Consider the following 23,114-nt stretch of genomic DNA (forward strand, 5'->3'; position numbering starts at 1 on the left):
CTGCCAGCTCAGCAATATATCACAGCCATTTAAATTGAGGCACAGGATGACAAGCCAATGTCTATACACAATGTTAAAGCATAGTACGACATACTCTAAAATGGCCCCTCCTGAATACATAAAGTGTGAAGATGATGCATGTTACATCTGTACATCATGGTTATGGCATCTGCTTTGAAATTAAATGACCTTGGGGTTATCTCGGTACAAGATGGTTTAAAAGTGCAATGTTAAAGAAGTTTGATGCATGCAACATGGAAGCGGAGCTTCTGTCATGTGAATGATCGAAGGTCCCTCACAGCTGTGTGGTGTTATGAGAGAATAATGGATGAATGACGGCATTTGACCACATGGCAACCTTCTTCTTTCATCAGCTGCAAACAATGTATTTAGAAAACTGTCTAGATAAAAAAATGACATCTTGAAAACTGACACATATTATTTAAGTCACACAAATGTCAGTACTTCCAGCAGTAAAATAAAAATACTACGGATGTACAGTACATTGTTATTATAAATAGTTCTACCATGAGGTACTATCAGTGTGTTCAATATAGCTGAGTCTAAATACGTAAGATTAGAGATTTTTATTTATTATTTTATTTATTTTACTCATTTATATAGCGCCATTAATTCCTCAGCGCTTTACAAAGATTATCGGCATTGTCCCCATTGGGGCTCACAATCTAGAATACCTATCAGTATGTCTTTGGAATGTGGGAGGAAACCGGAGTGCCCGGAGGAAACCCTACGCAAACATAGGGAGAATATACAAACTTTGCAGATGTCCTTGGTGGGATTTGAACCCAGGACCCCAGCGCTGCAAGACTGCAGTGATAACCACTGATCCACCCTGATGCAAAGTCAAACTTAAAAATTCTGGGTTTCTATTATTTATTTATTTTATTTACTGGACAGTTAGTGTCCCATGCTAATCGCCAAACACTGACTTGTCCTGGAAGTCTGTTGCAATGTTTGACATTCTGAGGGGGAAGTCCATTACAGAGAGAGAGGGAATTTTTTTTCAGATCCAAAGTTTGGGACTCCAATATTCTCAATGGGGTTCTGGTTCAAGATCGGGTGCAGTTCTGGTACCCAAACTGAACTTTGGATTAAAGTTTGGGTCGGGTACCAGAACCTAAGCTTCCACTTGTATTCTCATCCCTATTTAATATCATTTATGCTGAATCCTCTAAAATTTTCTCAGAAGAGGTTAGATCATTTTCCACATCTTGGTTTTACTGTTCTTGGTCTCAATCCACTATTCAGCATACTTTTATTAAATTCTGGCTGGCACAATTCATGCATTAAAGCCCTAATTTCCTGTTTTCATTGAAGGCCTATGTTAATTTCACAGGTGCTTCTCACAAAATTAGAATATCAATAAGTTAATGTATTTCAGTTCTTCAATGCAAAAAGTGAAAAACTCATGTACTTTATAGAGTCATTACAAACAGAGTGATCTATTTAAAGTGTTTATAACACCAGCTTGAAAAATGATTTTAAAATCTGAAATGTTGGCCTACTGAAATATATGTTCATTAAATACACTCAACACTTGATTGGGGCTCCTTTTGCATCAATTATTGCATCAATGCGGCGTGATATAGAGGCGATCAGCCTGTGGCACTGCTGAGGTGTTATGGAAGCCCAGGTTGCTTTGATATCAGCCTTCAGCTCGTCTGCAATGTTGGGTCTGGTGCCTCTCATCTTCCTCTTGACAATACCCTATAGATTCTCTATGTGTCACAGTCCTGTCAGCGCCGGCGTGCAGCCACCGTAGAGCAAGGACTCACCCACACTGCAGAGGGGCCCGTGGTCAGACACGGCCGAATAGTTCAAGCAAACAGGACATGGAGAAGCTAAAGTCAGTGAGCAGTGAAGGACCTATGGTCATGTGACCGCAAGGGGGCAGGGCTTAGCATCCTGCTGTCAGAGATAGGCAAAATACTATACAGGAATACTCAAAGTCAGACAAACCGGGTCATACACAGAGATAACAGTAAAGTACCAGGGATGAGACAGAACGGATAGTCGGGGACAGGCAGTGGTCAAAGCCAAACAGACATAGAAGGTACCAAGCAGAATCCAACAAACAGTATCCAGAAACAAGACCGAGTCGTACACAGAGTATCAGATAAACAAGAACACAGCACAAACATAATCAGGGGTCACCACACAATGACAACGGCGAACGTATAACTGACGGGGATGGGAGCGTCCTGAGGCTATAAGAAGCTTTCCCAGAACCAGGGAGAGGCCACAATCATAAGCCCCAGGTGTGCAGGTAAGCCTGCACTGGGATCACAACCTTTAACCCCATAAATGCCAGTCATCAGCACTGGTTCCAGACATTAACCCCACATGTGCGAGTCAAACCCGCACTTAGATCATGACACTATGGGGTTAAGGTCAAGTGAATTTGCTGGCCAATCAAGCACAGTGATACTGTTGTTTTTAAACCAGTTATTGGTACTTTTGGCAGTGTGGACAGGTGCCAAGTCCTGCTGGAGAACGAAATTTCCATCTCTAAAAAGCTTGTAGTCAGAGGGTAGCATGAAGTGCTCTAAAATTTCCTTGATGACGACTGTGCTGACTTTGGACTTGGTAAAACACAGTGAACCTACACCAGCAGATGACATGCCTCCCCAAACCATCACTGATTGTGGAAAGTTCACAATATACCTCAAGCATCTTGGATTGTGAGCCTCTCCACTCTGATTTACAAATGAAATGCAAAATTTACTTTCATTTGAAAACAATACCTTGGACCACTGAGCAACAGTCCAGTTCTTTTTCTCCTTGGCCCAGGTAAGACACTTCTGGTGTTGTCTATTGGTCATGAGTGAGTTAACACAAGGAATGAGACACTTGTAGCCCATGTCCTGGATACATCTGTGTGTGGTGGCTATTGAAGCAATGACTGCAGCAGAAGGCCATTCCTTGTGAATCTCCCCCAAATTTTTGAATTGCCTTTTCTTAACAATCCTTTCTGGGCTGCGGTTATCCCAGTTGCTTGTGCACCTTTTTCTACCACAGTTTTTACTTCCACTCAACTTTCCATTAATAGGCTTGAATACAGCACTCTCTGAACAGTCAGCTTCTTTTTTAGCAATGACTTTTGTGGCTTACCCTCCTTGTGCAGTGTGTGGATGACTACGTTCTGGACATCTGTCTAGTCAGCAGTCTTGCCCATGGTTGTGGAGCCTACTGAAACAGACTAAGGGACCTTTTAAAGGTTTCTGAAGCCTTTCCAGGTGCCTCTTGTTGTTTATTCTAATTTACGGAGATAATGACTTTTGGGTTTTCATTGGCTGTAAGCCATAATCATCAACATTAGCAGAAATAAACACTTGAAATAGATGACTCTGTTTGTAATGAATCTATGTAAAAAATGAGTTTCACTTTTTATATTGAATAACTGAAATAAGGTAACTTTTTGATGATGTTTGACCTGAAGAATAAAACTGCTTTATTAATTTTACCACACGTGAAACGGAATAAAAGCCCCCCCAAAAGAAATTCATGAATTTCTGGTTTTTGGTCATTCTGCCTCACAAAAATCAGAATAAAAAGTGATCAAAAAATGTCATGTGCCTGAAAATGGTACCAATAAAATCGACATCTCGTCCTGCAAAAAACAAGGCCTCACATGACTCTGTGGGACAAAATATGGAAAAATTATAGCTCTCAAACTATTTTTTGCAATGAAAAGCTTCTTTTAGTGTGACAGCTGCCAAACATAAAAACTACTATAAAAACTCGCTATAAATAGTAAATAAAACCCCTCTTTTTCACCCCTTTAGTTGGGGAAAAATAATAAAATAAAAAAATGTATTCTATTTCCATTTTCCCACTAGGGTTAGGATTCGGGTCGGGGTATGGGTTAGGGTTAGGGCCAAAGTTAGGGTTAAAGTTGGGGCTAAAGTTAGGGTTAGGGCTGGGGCTAAAATTAGGATTTGGGTTAGGGTTGGGATTAGGGTTAGGGTTGGGATTAGGGTTAGGTTTGTGGTTATGATCAGGGTTGGGATTAGGGTTAGGGTTGTGTTGGGGTTAGGGTTTGAGTTAGATTTTGGGGATTTCCACTGTTTTAGGCAAATCGGGGGCTCTCCAAATGCGACATGCATCTGATCTCAATTCCAGCCAATTCTGCGTTGAAAAAGTCAAACGGTGCTCCTTCCCTTCTCAGCTCTGCCATTCGCCCAAACAATGGGTTACCCCCACATGTGGGGTATCAGCATATTTAGGACAAATTGCGCAACAACCTTTGTGGTCCAATTTCTCCTGTTACCCTTGGGAAAATAAAAAAATTGGGGGTAAAAAATCGGGGGCAAAAAATCATTTTTGTGAAAAAATAAGATTTTTACTTTTACGGTTCTACATTATAAACTACTATAAAACACTTAGGGGTTCAAAGTGCTCACCACACATCTAGATAAGTTCCTTATGGGGTCTACTTTCCAAAATTGTGTCAGTTGTGGGGGGTTTCCATTGTTTAGGCCCATCAGGGACTCTCCAACTTGACATGGCGTCCAATCTCAATTCCAGCCAATTTTTCATTGAAAACTCAAATGGCGCTCCTTCCCTTCTGAGCTCTTCCATGCACCCAAACAGTGGTTTACCTGCATATATGGGGTATCAGCGTACTCAGGACATAATGTACAATAACTCTTGGGGTCCAATTTCTCCTGTTACCCTTGGTAAAATAAAACAAATTGGATCTGAAATAAATGTTTTGTGAAAAAAAGTTAAATGTTCATTTCTTTACACATTCCAAAAATTCCTGTGAAGCACCTGAAGGGTTAATAAACTTCTTGAACGTGGTTTTGAGCATCCTGAGGGGTGCAGTTTTTAGAATGGTGTCACTTTTGGGTGTTTTCTATCATATAGATCCCTCAAAGTGACTTCAAATGTGATATGGTCCCTAAAAAAATTGGTGTAAAAATGAGAAATCGCTGGTCAACTTTTAACCCTTACAACTTCCTAACAAAAAAATGTGGGTTCCAAAAGTGTGCTGATGTAAAGTAAACATATGGGAAATGTTACTTATTAAGTTTTTTTGTGTGCCATATCTCTGTGATTTAAGGGCATGAAAATTCAAATTTGAAAAATTGCAAATTTGTGAAAATTTTAGCCAAATTTCTGGGGTTTTTTTCACATATAGATGCATGTCATACCGAAGAAACGTTACTGCTATCATAAAGTACAATATGTCTAGAGAAAACATATCATAATCAGTGGGATCCGTTGAAGCGTTCCAGAGTTATGACCTCATAAAGGGACAATGGTCAGAATTGTAAAATTTGTCGGGTCAGAAAGGTGAAAACAGGCTTGGTCTCGAAGGGGTTAAATAAAGACAGTTTTTTTTGTGCACAAATTACATAAGAATTGCACTTCAACTAGTTTGATAAATATACCTTCTTGACTGAAAATTGAAATAAGTCTCCAAAATTTTTGAAACACGGTTTAAAACTGAGTAAAAATTTAGACAATACTGTATATTGATGTGACATTACAGCATTTATTTACCTGAGTGATTTGCTAAGAAGCAGAGACTAAACTAAATATGCAAATACAAATAAGAAGAATTTATTATTTTCAGAATTGTTCTAATTTTGCACCATATCTATCATGTTAATGCTAACAGTAATCAGTATAAGAAACAAAGGAAAGCCGCATTGTAAATTGTTTCCTCTGAAATCTCCACTTACATGAAAACTTAAGAACAACATATGCAAAATAGTTTTCTGTGGGAATTATAGATAAGCCTAATGAGAATCTTGGTAATTCTTAATTCCTTCTTTAATAAAATTCAGAAAAGAGAATATATTTAAGCAAACAGAAAGCACTTGATTGTAATTCAAGCTTTTAGTAGCTGCAGTTCTTTATCCACGATGTAAGCCTCAAACGATTCATGTGACCATCAAATATACATTTTGCATAGTTTTCAAATATTCTTTTCCAAAATGATAGTTCATTAATTACAGTATATGTCTAATGACAAATGGCCAGTCATTCCTTCAAAGGGGTTTTCTGAACTCACAGACTACACTGATCGTAAAAAAAAAATATTTTTTTCTTTCACAAAAGCAAAATTAACTGTATTTAAATATATTTTTCATGCTGAATTCGAATATGTTTTCAGATTTTTTCTATCAGGCAGGGTGTTTTTGTCACACACACATTTTAAGTTTTATGGAGATATAGGAAATACAGATTACCTAGAAAATTTTGGATGATTTATGGGAATATTTTGCATTAAGGATGTCTCTCTGCATAGTTCATAAATAGTGATTCAAGATACTGGGGCTCCATTTGCCTTGGTACCTACATTCCATCATAGAAATCTGCCGATGAAAATGCTCTCCATGCAGGTCACTGACGGCATCAAGGTTTTCTGGGAAGAAGTCCAGGTGGAAGTCCAAGAAATGAAGCTTTAAGGACATGTTGCATTCGATAGCTTGGTATGATTTCATAAGATAACTCACTAACTCACTATAGTTTTTTCTTTATGATTTCCAAGAAAAGAAGAGGAGACATTTCTAAAAGACAGCCAGACTGCTTTTTGCACTGGATTTAACAGTTCCTGATATTGTTCATCGTCCATCACCAATCTTATTTGTGGGCTTATAAAAATGCCTTCTTTCAGTTTTACATCACTAAATCAGTATTTTTGGGAAAGTTATATTTCAAACTTATAAATGCGGCAGAATTTTTATCAAGTGCTTTTACGAAATGTTTCATCAATCCTAGTTGAACATGACATGTAGGTAAATATATGTTTTCAAGATTCACTAAATGTACATTTGACACATTTTTTTGTCCAGGAACAAGAGATTCACATTTAGGCCTTTCCTATTCCTGCTATCCCATTGACATAAGAAGCAACAGAATATAGTGTACCCAATTTACAATCCAAACAATGAAGCAATCACCTTAAAATCTCCACAGATTCTCTTTAGTGTTATTTTTCATGCTGGATTTGTCTAACAGCAGTTTCATATTTTCATGTCTTTTTCATATCAGCATGATGCGCAACAGGTATTGATGGGAGGTTTTTACCTTTATGCAAACTAGCTTGTCTTCAAACTAATTATTGAAAAGTCTATGAACAATCGCCACTCATCTGCTACGTGTTGATGTCTATGGCATTCTATAACAGAACAAACATTATTGTAAAGAACTATACCTTTTTCTTCAGAGGAAAAGTGTTTGAAATTACTCTCGACTTCGATACCTCCATATTCTCATATGTCTTCGAGGAGCAGATTCCATCCTTTGATCCTGGAATGTAGAATCTTTGATTGTTGTTTAGATGAGCCTAAATGATGGATAAGGTTGCTCAGATCTATTTGAGATAAGTGAGGATCTAATAAGCAACTTGCTTTGAAAATAGTTTCACTGTTGTATGCTCCCTCTTCACTGTAAGGTCAGTCAGAGCTGTCACTTACGGTCACAAAACCTGGACACTTGAATGCAGGAATCTTAGACTGGCCTCACTGCAGATGTCAAATTAGGGTAATTAATTGCATATTTTGTGTTAGAGGTGATACCTTTAATGTTCATTAAGCAGAAATACCAATCTGTTAAATGGTCCTTCAGTTCCCTCTAAACCATCGAAATGGCATATGATGTGAACAATTTTTCCAAGCAGTAAGAAGCCTAAAAAATGCTCAGTACCTTTCGAGATCATCAACTTTACACCAAAATAAAGCTCATAACAATTTCTTGGCAGTATTGAAAAATTTATAAAAACTAATAGAGCTTATAAAACTTGTGCTAACAGACTTGCTGCTATTTCACGACTGCTTTCTAATTACAAAATAATACATAATAAAGACTTTCATATTGAAAGCTGCCTTTTGTGTTTACTTGTGTTATCTTTGCTTCATATTTAAATTTGTTTGGTGATCTGAAGCATTTAAAGGGAATCTGTCACCTATTTTTTGGACGATCAGCTGCCGGTACCGCCATCAGGGGCTTATCTACAGCATTCTGTAATGCTGTAGATAAGCCCCCGATGTAATCTGAAAGATAAGAAAAATGAGATATATTATACTCACCCAGGGGTGTTCCGGGTCCGATGGGTGTCACGGTCCGGTCCCGCGACTCCCATCTTCTAACGGTGACATTGTTTTCTTTGCTTCCCATCATGGCTCCTGCGCAGGAGCACTGCTCTACCCTGTTGAGGGCAGAGCAGAGTACTGCAGTGCACAGGCGCTGGACCTCTCTCTCACTGCAATATGCCAAGACCCGGCCGTCCCTCTAAACTTTCATCTCAAACAAGGAGAAGACTTATCAGAGATGCAGCCAAGAGGCCCATGATCACTCTGGATGAACTGCAGAGATCTACAGCTGAGGTGGGACAGTCTGTCCATAGGACAACAATCAGTCGTACACTGCACAAATCTGGCCTTTATGGAAGAATGGCAAGAAGAAATCCATTTCTCAAAGATATCCATAAAAAGTGTTGTTTAAGGTTTGCAACAAGCCACCTCATAGACACACCAAACATGTGGAAGAAGGTGCTCTGGTCAGATGAAACCAAAATCGAACTTTTTGGCAACAATGCCAAACGATATGTTTGGCATAAAGGCAACACAACTCATCACCCTGAACACACCATCCCCACTGTCAAACATGGTGGTGGCAGCATCATGGTTTGGTCCTGCTTTTCTTCAGCAGGGATAGGGAAGATGTTTAAAATTGATGAGAAGATGGATAGAGCCAAATACAGGGCCATTCTTGAAGAAAACCTGTTGGAGTCTGCAAAAGACCTGAGACTGGGACACAGATTTGTCTTCCAACAAGACAATGATCCCAAACATAAAGCAAAATCTACAATGGAATGGTTCATAAATAAATGCATCCAGGTGTTAGAATGGCCAAGTCAAAGTCCAGACCTGAATCCAATCGAGAATCTGTGGAAAGAGCTGAAACTGCTGTTCACAAACGATCTCCATGAAACCTCACTGAGCTCAAGCTGTTTGCCAAGGAAGAATGGGAAAGAATTTCAGGCTCTCGATATACAAAACTGATAGAGACATACCCCAAGTGGCTAGCACCTGTAATCGCAGCAAAAGGTGGTGCAAGAAAGTGTTCCGTTAAAAGGGCCGAATAATTTTGCACGCCCCACTTTTCAGTTTTTGAATTTCCACAAAAATTTAAAATAACCAATAAATTTCGTTCAACTTCACAATTGTGTTCCACTTGTTATTGGTTCTTCACAAAAATTTTGCATTTGGTATCTTTATGTTTGAAGCATGATATGTGGGAAAAGGTTGAAAAGTTCCAGGGGGCTGAGTACTTTCACATGGCACTGTATATGCATAAAAAGGGTATACCATAGATATAGGATTAAAATAAATAAAAAAGTGAAAAAATCACAAATATATATAAAAATTGATGAAAGTAGAAAAGTGAAGAAAGAAAAATCAACATGAAGCAACAGAAGTGTGCAAATAATGACTATTTAAGTAAATAATTAATTAAAGTGCGAGTGCAACATGATACCAGTAGGTGTCACCATAAATCCATATTGATTGAAAATGTTTAAATCCTTTTTGAATGATTAAATCCTCTTTTTGGAATTTGGACACAAGTGACAGCGTATAAATAGGTATACTAAGAAAATACATAAGAGTATAGGAAGTTAGTTCAAAAGTAAAGTATAACTTACACTGATTATGCTGTTCTCAGTACCCTCGATAGCGTCCTCCTCAAGGCATGCTGCTGTCGTCCAGATGAAATAGACAATCTTTCCCGGTTGTAGCCGCACTCTCTGAGTCCACAATAATTATGCTTCTGTTTAATAGTACAATTCATCAGCTGTATACCCCACAACCATACTTCACATTTTTGTCCTATATTTGTTTCCTGGCGTTAACGTACATGTATCTACATGGATACACCTAAATAAAATGGGAATAGCTGGTGATATCAACTTCCTGTTTGTGGCACATTAGTATATGGGAGGGGGAAAACTTTTCAAGATGGGTGGTGACAATGGCAGCCATTTTGAAGTCGGTCATTTTGGATCCAACTTTATTTTTTTCAATGGGAAGAGGGTCATGTGACGCATCAAACTTATTGAGAATTTCACAAGAAAAACAATGGTCTGATTGGTTGTAACATAACTTTATTCCTTAATGATTCATTTACAAATTTCTCTTTGTTTACAGCCATTGACATGTCGCAGAGGTTATCATGTGAGGGAGGAGCAAATATAAATTATGTTGATGTCTGGTGAACACAGTATCTGGGTCATTGCAGCAAATTTCAATGCAAGACACCCTACGCAAGGAAACTGTCACCATTCCCATTTTATTTAGGTGTATCCATATAAATGGCCCACCCAAAAAATTTTGCCTCATCACTGACCATAATGTTCTATGTAAACTGAGGGTCCTGTTCCATTTTTTGTTTTGCCCATTCTGCAAATTTAGTGGGCCAATCTGGGTCACCAACCATTCCCATTTTGTTTAGGAGTATCCATATAAATGGCCCATCCTGTATTTTTAAATTTAGCACTTTTTGTTATTTTGCACTTTTGTTAAAGGGGATTATAAATAAAAAAAATATTTTAAATAAATTAAAAAAGAATTACATTAAAAAAGAACTGAAAAGTTTAATGTTTTATAACTGTTTTAATAGTGAAATTTAAAATCCATACATGCCACAGCAATACTTCTGGCTGTTGCAGAAAATTACTTACTGTATGTGTACCTAACCAACAATGCATCATTCTTGTGCAGGTTCCACTTTTTGTATACCTGGCATTAATATTCCAATTTTGCAACTGCACACCCCACAACTTTACTTTGGGCTGTTGCTGGACTTTGAGGCCGTGTTCCCACCTCCTGACAGCTGCAATTAATCATATTATTTTGTGCAGGGGAAATAAATCTGCTTCAGTCAAACATTTGAATGCAAACTATTAGTGTAAACTGAAACATTTAGGAGTGCAGGTCTCTTTTGACACACCATTTTAAATTGTCAAATTAGAGACACATACGTGCCGCACCAAGTTAGCGTTGCATCAGCTTTTCTGACAATCACACAAACACTGCTTTGTATTTGTGGTTGATTTTGTTGTTTTCCAGGGTTGGTTAGGTCTAAAAATGTCATACTTGTGTTCAGAATATACTGTATATTAATCCAAATTGTGGAATGGCGATGGACATGGTATTGTTGGAGAAAAAAAGCACCCATGCCACAGCAAAAAAAGTGCATGCCACCAACAACAGCTTTAATGGAACTCTTCTTTATTGCCTTAATGTTGTACATAGCCAATTTTCCATTTGATCAGTGACACGTGTTTCGCGTCTGCCTCATAATCCCCTAACTCACAGCACACCAGGGGATAAGGAACATACTACACCAGAACAACTAATGCCAGTAGATTTTTTTGGAAGAGATGAACAGTTACCTTTTTCACTTGTTGGTAGCTCTATAAATCAATGTGGTAGGGTCAATGGTAATGCTTGTAGCAATCTGAGCAAAGGCAACTATTGATAAGGGAATCAGTCAGGAACCCCATGCTCTGGTTCCCAATCATTAACAACATTGTCCATGACTCGTCTCACAGATGTCTCCATATAGGAAATGTCATGAGCCCTCTGCCACATGGCTGCCTCACATCATTAAATTTGCAATGACGCAGAGATCCACTACCAATGCCAGTGACTCAACCACAATGGCTCATGCAGACAAAAAGAAAGCCTGGTTTGAATCATATCTTCCATCTCCTTCTGACTCGTGTCATCCAAGTGGAAAGGCTGACTGCCCTTCTCATCTAGTCATGAGCGAGTGTGCTCATTACTCGAGTTTTCCAAGCATGCTCAGGTGTTCTCTGAGTATCTTGGGCGTGCTTGTAAATTATGTCTGCATGATTTGCAGCTGCTAGACAGCCTGAATACATGTGGGGATTCCCTAAAAAACAGGCAATCCCTGCATGTATTCAGGCTTTCTAGCAGCCACAAATCATGCAGCTGCGGTGACTCAGACATAATTTACGAGCACACCCAAGATACTCAGAGAACACCCAAGCATGCTCGGAAAATTTGAGTAACGAGCACTCTCGCTCATAACTAATCTCATCCAATAAATCAGATAAAACAATAGTTCTTGTGAAATAATTTTTTTTGTTCTAGGGTTTAGGGTTAGGTGACTATAAAGCAGAATGCATAGAGATGTCATTTATTAAATTGAATGTCTGCAATGCAAAAGATTAGGTGTTTTGGCAGCAGAAGAGGTTGACTGTACAAAATACTGTCACTGTCATAGATATCATCCTGCAGTGACTCAGATGAGTGATGTGCCATAAATTCCATTACACTCTGCACTGATATGCTTACCAGAGGCAAAAAAGGCCAAAACTACTACTGCCGAGATAATTGCTGCCAGCAGTGTCGGTATTGATGTTGCTAATTTTACGCACATTTTTAGTCATGGCATGATTTTCTCCTCTCATGCTGCTGTGTCTGCTGCTAATACAACATTTTGACTTTAAGAATAATGTTTAATTCCATTACAAAGAAATGTTATCACACTTAGCCAACCCTGGTAAAATATGGAATCAACCAGAAATAATAGGCAAGGTACATGTGACAGCCAAAAATGCTAATGCAACAGCAGCCTGCCTAAAATATTGGTGTGGATTGTATATGATTGTAAATTGACAATTTAAACCTGCAAAGTTAAATATCTCGATTCAATGTAATAATTTATTTAAGATTTTTGGTTGAGCAGATTAATTAACACTGCTTAAATAGGATGAGGTAACAAAAAATGCCAGGAGGTAGGAACAATGAATCAAAATAGTGCAACAGCCTACATATATTATAGTTGTGGGGTGTACGGTTGGCATTCCAAATTGGAATATTCAAGTAAGTATGCAAAATGTAAAAGGCATGTATAATATTTTAAAATTATATATTTTTTAAAACATTATTATTTAATATATAGTGGCTCATATTGTTGTTAAATTGGACTAGTAGAACAGTTATGCAAAATCTTAACCTTGTTTTTGAATTTTCTCGTACATAGTTTTGTTTAAATTTTCATTCTACAGTATTGCTGTTTTCTGTGAAAATTTTGGTCTCCTTTGCAAGATAGTACAAGATGACAGACCCCGTCCTGCCATTGTAACCCATCAATGTACCGTGACTGCGTCACAGGGAGATGGGAGCACTGAGAACCCATGTACTTGAGCACTAGCATGCATTCCATTTAAATGCCACTGTCAGAGATTGACAGTAGTGTTTAAATGGTTAATAATCAAAGAAGGAGCTAGGAGACAGAAGTCCTTCTCTATACAGTTGTGGCCAAAAGTATTGACACCCCTGCAATTCTGTCAGATAATACTCAGTTTCTTCCTGAAAATTCTTTGGTATTATTATCTTCATTTAATTTGTCTTAAATGAAAAAACACAAAAATAATTGTCCTAAAGCCAAATTGGATATAATTCCACACCAAACATAAAAAAGAGGGTGGACAAAAGTATTGGCACTGTTCGAAAAATCATGTGATGCTTTTCTAATTTGTGTAATTAACAGCACCTGTAACTTACCTGTGGCACCTAACAGGTGTTGGCAATAACTAAATCACACTTGCAGCCAGTTGACATGGATTAACGTTGACTCAACCTCTGTCCTTTGTCCTTGTGTGTACCACATTGAGCTTGGAGAAAAGAAAGAAGACCAAATAACTGCCTGAGTACTTGAGAAACCAAATTGTGAGGAAGCATGAGCAATCTCAAGGCTACAAGTCTATCTCCAAAGACCTGAATGTTCCTGTGTCTACCGAGCGCAGTGTCATCAAGAAGTTTAAAGCCCAAGGCACTGTGGCTAACCTCTCTAGATGTGGACGGAAAAGAAAAAATGACAAGAGATTTCAATGCAAGATTGTGCAGATGTTGGATAAAGAACCTCGACTAACATCCAAACAAGTTCAAGCTGCCCTGCAGTCCGAGGGTACAACAGTGTCAACCCGTACTATCTGTCGGCGTCTGAATGAAAAGGGACTGTATGGTAGGAGACCCAGGAAGACCCCACTTCTTACCCCGAGACATAAAAAAGCCAGCCTGGAGTTTGCCAAAACTTACCTGAAAAAACCTAAAACGTTTTGGAAGAATGTTCTCTGGACAGATGAGACAAAAGTAGAGCTTTTTGGGCAAAGGCATCAACATAGAGTTTACAGGAAAAAAAAGAGGCATTCAAAGAAAAGAACACGGTCTCTACAGTCAAACATGGCGGAGGTTCCCTGATGTTTTGGGGTTGCTTTGCTGCCTCTGGCACTGGACTGCTTGACCATGTGCATGTCATTATGAAGTCAGAAGACTACCAACAAATTTTGCAGCATAATGTAGGGCCCAGTGAGAGAAAGCTGGGTCTCCCTCAGAGGTCATGGGTCTTCCAGCAGGACAATGACCCAAAACACACTTCAGAAAGCACTAGAAAATGGTTTGAGAGAAAGCACTGGAGACTTCTAAGGTGGCCAGCAATGAGTCCAGACCTGAATCCCATAGAACACCTGTGGAGAGATCTAAAAATGGCAGTTTGGAGAAGGCACCCTTCAAATATCTGGGACCTGGAGCAGTTTGCCAAAGAAGAATGGTCTAAAATTCCAGCAGAGCTTTGTAAGAAACTCAATGATGGTTACCGGAAGCGGTTGGTCGCAGTTATTTTGGATAAAGGTTGTGCAACAAAGTATTAGGCTGAGGGTGCCAATATTTTTGTCTGGCCCATTTTTGGAGTTTTGTGTGAAATGATCAATGTTTTACTTTTTGCTTCATTCTCTTTTGTGTTTTTTCATTTAAGACAAATTAAATGAAGATAATAATACCAAAGAATTTGTGTTTGCAATCATTTTCAGGAAGAAACTGAGTATTATCTGACAGAATTGCAGGGGTGTCAATACTTTTGGCCACAACTGTACATGGTGACCCCTTCCCAGGATGTTAATTCATGTCCAAATGGGAGAAGGAATTAAAGTGGACCAGGAAGACAGTTCCTAAACCTTATCCTTGTATTTGTTTTGCTTTTAATTTATTTTTCGTAAATTGTCCTCCCCATCATCAGAATAGCACAATAGCCCTATAATGTTACTCTGCTGAGTTGCTAAAAATAAGTTTACTCCCAGAAAAGAATATGCGGGAACAGCTTGCTATATAGTCTAGAAATAAAGGTAAATAATTTTTTAGCATTATGTATCACTCATCTGAATGACTCAGATTTATTGTAGAAATTATATATCTATAATATAAATTATATATAAATATATAATATGTAATTATTCTTTTTTAGAAAATACACCTGTTTCGATTTTTGAAAGTGAAAGACACCAAATAATTAAATGTTCTCATTTTTAACATCTAAATATTCTGAAACACTTGTAGGAAATAAATTATACTATAATAAGTAAATACTGCTTCAAGCTTAGACACTTCACAAACAAAACTTGCTGTGTTGCAAATATAACAGATGGTAGCTATTCCCCATAGGGGGATTCAATTAGATCTAACTTTGATATCTTTGATGAAATCCATGTACTCTTTAATAATGTGAACACAAAAATGCAAATAGAAAATAACAAAATAACAGTAAATGGAATTTTTTTAAAAAAGTTAACATATTCATATTTTTTCTTCAAAACATAGTAGAAATTTATTGTCATATTACTTTGGTACTCCATGAATTCAAGGTTACTTTCAGTTGCCTAGATACATAAGAAACATAAAGAAAGCATAAAGAAGCAGCAATAATGGCATTGCTAAGGAAAACGTACATTATGGGTTTATAGTCTTTAAGGGTTTCAGTACTTAATGTATAACTGTATGAGTGCATCATTACTAAATTCTATTCATTCCATAAAGGTAATGCTAGTATATAACGTAATGTCCCAAGACCTCTTCAAATGTAGGGTTCATTACATTGTCTTAAAAATTAGTCATTTTTAAAATGTACAGATAAAAGGAAATATAAATTATAGTAGCACATGAGCATATATCCATGAAAAATGATGGGTTGAACTGTTGTCCTGGAAATGACATGATGTAATTAGAGTTGAGCGACTTTGGTCGGATCGGGTTTCATGAAACAAAATTTGTTTCAAATGAAACTGGTCCGACTAGGGCAAAAAAAGTTGGAGTTTCGTCCGAAACCCGACCCCAATGCAAGTCAACGGGGAATAAAAATCGGCATTGAGTGGATGAATGTCATCCGCTCAATGCCGACTTTTATTTCCCATTGACTTGAATTGGGGTCGGGTTTCGGACGAAACTCCAACTTTTTTTGCCCTAGTCGGACCAGTTTCATTTGAAACAAATTTTGTTTCATGAAACCTGATCCGACCAAAGTCGCTCAACTCTACTCAGCATCGTGTGTTCTGCCATTTCTTAATAGACAGGGCATGGCGAGAGACCTAATCAGAAAATTGATCCCTTCCTGAATTGTTACCATTGTCAACTTAACTCTTTAGATTCTACTATAATCAGATATTAGGGTATCTTTATTATTAAGCAGAATTTTCAGGTGGAAATCTCATCAAAAATCCACTCAAAATCTTTTCTTTTGTCACTTTTCTTACCCTGTTCATGGGCATGGGTCCTTTTCGTATGCTGCCATTTGATACAGTGTGCAAATTTTGTACATTTTTCACACTGAACATGCCCCAAGAATCGACACATTTTTTTCACTCTGAAAAAGGTTCCATGTGAGCAATAATCACTTTTCTCAGTTTAATGCAAATTTATTTAAAGATTATTTGATATATATTAACCTCTTCAGGACATATAACGTTAATTTGCATCATATGTGATTTCCCTGCCTTTGATGCGGGCTCATATGCAAAGTCCACATATTTCCCTGTACATGACAGCTGATTTAATCAGCTATCATGTGCCTTTAACAGCCACGAGTGGAGCGGTTCTCCTCCCATAGTTGTTCACCTGTTAAATCCCGCTGTCAATCTATTTAAATACCCACTTAACAGTGGATTAATTGTGGAATTTCAGTGGAGTGGTGCAACTAATCCATATTCCCCACCCCTAGTCTTATACTTAATCCTCTGTCTTCAGTTGTTCCCGGCGCCGCACCGGTCTCAATATGGCATCTTGTGATCACAACTTCTGACTGACCAGTAGTCAGATGTAACAGTCACAAGCTTTCAAAGAATGTCTACGGAAGCCTCCTTCTGACCTTATTCTGTTTTTCTTAGACCTAGATTGAGTTGTAACTTCTGGATTACCCAGCAAACACTGGTGTGATCCATCAGGTCACATCAAACTTCTTAAGGCCAACTGGGGCAGTACAAATAAAAGAAATCGACATTGGCTGGTAATCATGAGAATAAAGTGGGCTTTACACATAGCGATATCGCTAAAGCGTCACCGATTTTGTGACGCGATATCGCTACTTGTGACACTCACCTCCGACCGACCCCCCGCTGGCTATCGCTGATCGTGCGAGATCTGCCTTGTCCATTTCTCGTCGTCAGATTCCTGCTGGTGCCGACGAGCGAGCCATGGATGTAGGCGGAAGACGGTCATCATCGCCGCGTCTGACAGGTAAGTGACGTCCGCCGACCGCTGCTGCATCGCTGATGAGATCTGCCTGTATGGCAGCTCACTAGTGACCATTTAGCGATGCACTAGTGATCCTGACCGGGTCGTATCGTGGTCGGGATCGCTGGTGCATCGCTAAATGTAACGGGGCCTTAAATGCAGGGCACTTAGATTGGTAGCACCACTCCAGTGCTGCAATAAAAAATTGCTGGATTAGTGCTTTGATGTTGATAACAGCACTTTTTTTAGCTAGCCTCCTAATCTTATGAAACCAAAATAGCTGAAAAAAAATTAAAGGATAACTGTCAGTCATTTTGATTCTCCTAAATCTTCTTTCAAAGCTATGTAGGCTCAAGATTACAATTTCTGAATATACTAATGTGTGCCAGATATATTAAAGAAAAAGCAGGTTGGGAGAGAACTCTCTATGAGCAGCCGTATGTGGAAGGAGAAAGCAGATGCGCCAAATGGAGGATGATCCTCAGCTCTCAGCAATATAAAAAAAAAGAGTGGTAACAGCATCTAGAGTGAAAACAAAACATTTGTTAATTATTAATCCATCAAAAAATACAAAATATAGGGACTTTTCAACCACAATAAAAAGGTAGATCGTTTTCAACTTTTAGTAAAATAATTGTACTCCCACATATTGGAAGTACCCATGCTAAATAAGAAACATCAAGCCATTAACCAATCAGACTAATGGTAAAATCTAAATCATGAAAAACACTAAACTATAATAAAGGGTACTTTAAGATAAAAGGTAATTCAAAGATAACCTGTCAGCATGCTTTTGTTATGAAAGTGATAGTAGGCGGCTTTCCTCCATTAAAAATGATACCTTTTTGTAGATATCCGATGTGCCATGTATGAGAAATCTAGCATAAAAATTATATTCATATCAGTCGAGTATCTCAATACACCTACACAAAGCAGCCCAAATGTGCTGAAGGAGGTCTACACAGCCTGGCACCAAGGAATCATACATTTATTACTTATCCTACTGTATGTACAGGTAACAAATATTGTCTATTGGAAAACTCCTTTAACCTCAATGGTGCAGGCAAATTACTTTGATTGTGTCCATGGATGATCTTTCAGCAGGAAAGTGTTGTCAGATTTTGACTTCTGCGTATACTTGGTGCCTCCTGCTTCATACACTGTCTCCTACAATCTAGTCTAGTTGAAAGGGGTTGCTGCCATGATCGCATGACACTTTGCTGCTGAAGATATGTTGAACCGCTTCTAAAATACTATGCATAAGATAAAACAGATTTTAATTATTTTTTTCTTTTTTTTCGGTATGCTTTTTGATTGCTGGCACAGTACCTATAGCTGACTTGTTCCCTTCAAGTTTTTCATTTTATATGGTAGTCAATGTGCCAGAATTATATATTCAGAACAGGGCACATGTCACTCACTCAATTATATTGACAAGTAGAAGAACATAACTGCCAGCTGCCTTGAGTACAAGATAATAGGTAATCTATTACTCTAAAAACACTTGTGGATGCTTAAATATAATCATACACTTCCAAAAGACATTCTGATATTCAGTCGTTAAATAAGTGTTAGTAATTTGCAGGAAAACTCATGCTGCAGTTACATGTATTTTATAAATGACAATATTACATGGAATTATGTGTTTCAGCTTTATCCATTTGTGCCCATAAGAATGATTTTGTTTTAGAGAATAGATGATGGTCGCCTATTTTTTTTTGCTTTTCTTTCATGTACTGAATACTGGTATAACATAGCTCTGCATTGCATTAACACAAACTGTAGCAAAAACTACTGTAGTATCAATGAAACAAACCACATGTGTACAAACAAATTGTCCGCAGCATCCAAGAAATTCAAATCAGTGGAATATAACAGTTGAATAAAAGCTGAGATCCAATTTTTTTGCATGTTTTTTATATTGCTTTGTTTCTTTTTTGCGAACTGCTAATTTTGTACCTCAAGGTGTTTGAAATATCATAAAACTGCAAATTTTAGGAAATACGACTTGAACATGATCCTCCACAGATCGATATGCCCATCTCTAATGTAATTATCAACTTACAAAATTTCAAGTTTGACATAAATCTGTTGAAAGTACTGGATATGTAATTTATTGTTCTTGTAAGTAAGTTACTGTTTCATAAGAAAATAACACATCATATATATTTAAAAAAAAAAAATTAGGTGACTTACCATACAAAAATATCTTGAAATGTATCAGTTTTCACCCTAGTCAGTGAATAACATGCAATAAGATGGAATTTCCTCTTTGCTACTGCTCATTTGTACTGTAAACTTTGCTCTGCATACTGGGCAGAGTGTATTAAACAATTATATTATTATTAGTCAGTAGTGGGGCTGATGGTAGTTGACAGTGGTATTGTACAATTTGATGCCTAGATAAAGCAGGTGATATCGTTATATACTGTATACACATTTGAATTTCTTATACATCTCCCTAACAAACTGTCTGCATAATAGCCCAATGCTCTTCACCCATGTTGTGGCCATGGCTGGGCTGAGCACACTGTTACGCCCAACCGTGGCGCATGTGGATTTGTTCACCCGCTATGCCGCAGGGCCTGGACTAACCAGGAAGGGGCATAACTAAGTGACTTGGTGTTCAGTGGAGCCTCAAGTGGTTAGGTCAGGCTTGTATGACAAATAGCTTCCAGGTAACACTCCTGGGCAGAACCCTGTACTGACACAGCTGACCTCTGAGGTTAGGTACACTGACACTACTTTAGTGCTTAGTTCACATACTGGGATTAGAGAACGTCAAGAACAGGACTTGCCACTCTGTGACCAGGGGACAATGTTCAGGCACTGGCCGCTCCAGGACTAGTGGATGAGATTCAGGCACTGGCTGCTCCAGGACCAGGGGACAAAGTACTTTCACTGGCCACTCCGGGACCAGGGGATGAGGTACAGGCTCTGGCCACTCTGGGACCAGGTGACTACAGACACAGGACTGGCCACACCAGGACCAGGGGACCTCAAAGCTATATTGTTAGGTGACTTCATAGGGTAGAGGGAGTTTTTTATGCAAGATGAAACCCAACTAGTGGCTAGGAGCCATCTTGCAGATCTACTACTTATGCTAAGTGCCTCTCAGCTGCACGTTCAGTGCATTTATCATAATGAGTGCGCTGCCCCTTTAAGAATGAGGAAGTGCATACTAGACTTGCCACCAGAATGTGACACACACAGACCAGAAAGAGACAGGGAAGCAGGAGAACGCCAGGGACCACACCACGGGGCTGGTGTCCCCATCTGGTGTAGTGAGTAAACCGATGTTACTGAAAAAAAGATGGCCATTCTGGTCTCCAAGTTGCATCTCACCACCTGTGCACTTGATTTAAACCCATTTCACCTAATTGCCAAGCTAACAACTAGGCTTTTCCCAACCCTAACCAATCTCTTCAACATATCACTAACATTGTGTGCCTTCCTTTCCTCTGTCAAACACGCAACCTGTCACATCCATTTTGAAGAAGCCACAATTTGACCCATCCTCTATGTCCAGCTATCATTCCATATCACTTCTCTCATTTGTCTTAAAACTCTTTGAACAGAACATTCACCTGTAGTTCTCTTCCATGTCTTCCAATGTCCAACACATTTTTTGACCCACCACAATTCGGGCTCATTCCCCAAGACTCTACCGAAAGTGACCTAACCAAAGTCACAAATAACCTGCTAACTGCCAAAGTCAACTGACAATACTAAGCATCCCTCCTCCTAGAATCAACCTCTGCTTTCAACACAGTTGATCACTCCCTACTGTTATAAATCCTGTCATCTCTTGTTATCATAAACTTGACCCTTACCTGTATATCCTCACAGTTACTAACTGAAAATGTAGTGTTTCCTATACTCCCACTTGCTCCTCATTTTGCACTCGACTTGTTGGTGTCCCTCAAGGCTATCTCCTAAGTGCCCTACTGGTCTCCAGTTCTCGCTTGGAACAACTCAAAGTCCAGTTCCATATACAGTGGGGAAAAAAATATTTAGTCAGCCACCAATTGTGCAAGTTCTCCCACTTAAAAAGATGAGAGAGGCGAGTAATTGACATCATAGGTATACCACAACTATGAGAATAAAAATGAGAAAACAAATCCAGAAAATCACCTTGTCTGTTTAGGTAAGATTTATTTTGCAAATTATGTTGGAAAATAAGTATTTGGTCATCTAAAAACATGCAAGATTCCTGGCTCTCACAGACCTGTAACTTCTTATTTAAAGGCTTCTCTGTCCTCCACTCATTACCTGTAGTAATAGCACCTGTTATGAATGAGTCACTGGAGGAGGAAAAAACAAAAATACAAGCTAAGTCCAGAAAACCGGAGAGGTTGGTAGCTAGCGGATTGCAGACCCCTGATCCTATTCACAACAACTAACAGTAGCTGTGGGGTGTTCCTACGGTGGTCCTAGACACCTCGTTCACAGCTGGAGAACTAAATAAACCTAAAGAAAGAAAGGGGAAATCTAAACTGCCCCAGAGCAGACCCCAAAGCAATAGACAGCCCCCAACATGTATTGATGGTGAAAACAGATGAAAACACAAACAAAGACAGAAAGACAGGCTGAGCAAACGATGGGGCCCAACTAACTAGATAGGAAAGGACAGAAAAGATGCTGGCTGCAATCCGCAAAAAACCCTGCCAAAAACAATGTCCAACACGTCTGATAGAAAAGGCCCTGAAGTCACTAGACTTCAAAATCACTATATCAGCACTCAGGTATATTCTGAAAACAGAGCAAAGAGATCAACTGATCAGAGACAAAAAATGGAGTTCAGCCAGTCCCAACCAGGGCTGGCTGAACACAAACACTAAGCAAACAGACAAAATCTCATGGAACAATAGCAGAGCAAAAACTTAGCTTTAGTAGACAGGACTAAACTAGAGGCCAGAGCTCAGAGCAGAGAGGATCACCAGCAACCCAGCAGGGCGTCGGCGGCCTTATATCCACTCAGAGATTCCGGATGTCCAATCACACTCCACCTGTTCAGATGACAGGTTTTTCCCATTCAAATCAATTTCACTACCTCCTTTCACCAGCAGAGGGAGTTCATCGTACATCAAAGGTGAAGGAGAAAATGAGCTCATAACAGTACCTCCCCCTTGAGGAGGGGTCACCGAACCCTCATCCACGCCACCAGGGTGATCAGGATGGGCCCGATGAAAAGCACGAACCAATCTTTGGGCATGAATATCGGATGCAGAAACTCAAGAATTATCCTCCTGGCCATAATCCTTCCACTTAACCAAATACTGGAGTCTCCGTCTAGACAGATGAGAATCCAGTATCTTCTCAACCTCATATTCCACATTACCTTCAACCAATACAGGGTCAGGAGGTGCCACCACAGGAACTACTGGCTCAACAAACCTCTTTAACAGAGACTTGTGAAACACGTTATGGATCTTGAATGTAACAGGAAGAGCCAATCGAAAAGAAACCTGATTAAGAATCTCCAAAATCTTGTAAGGTCCAATAAATCTAGGTTTAAACTTTGGAGAAGCCACCTTCATAGAGATATTC

The 23,114-nt window shown here is 38.8% G+C and overlaps 1 protein-coding gene across 1 annotated transcript in view; it reads left to right on the plus strand.

The window, feature by feature from the left end:
* CNTNAP2 (contactin associated protein 2) overlaps positions 1-23,114 on the plus strand; it is a 2,930,334-nt gene that overhangs the window by 1,742,905 nt on the left and 1,164,315 nt on the right. The window lies entirely within an intron of this gene.

This window comes from Dendrobates tinctorius, unplaced genomic scaffold (assembly GCF_039654945.1).
Source record: "Dendrobates tinctorius isolate UK_male_01 unplaced genomic scaffold, ASM3965494v1 ptg000162l, whole genome shotgun sequence".
In the NCBI taxonomy this organism is placed as follows: domain Eukaryota; kingdom Metazoa; phylum Chordata; class Amphibia; order Anura; family Dendrobatidae; genus Dendrobates; species Dendrobates tinctorius.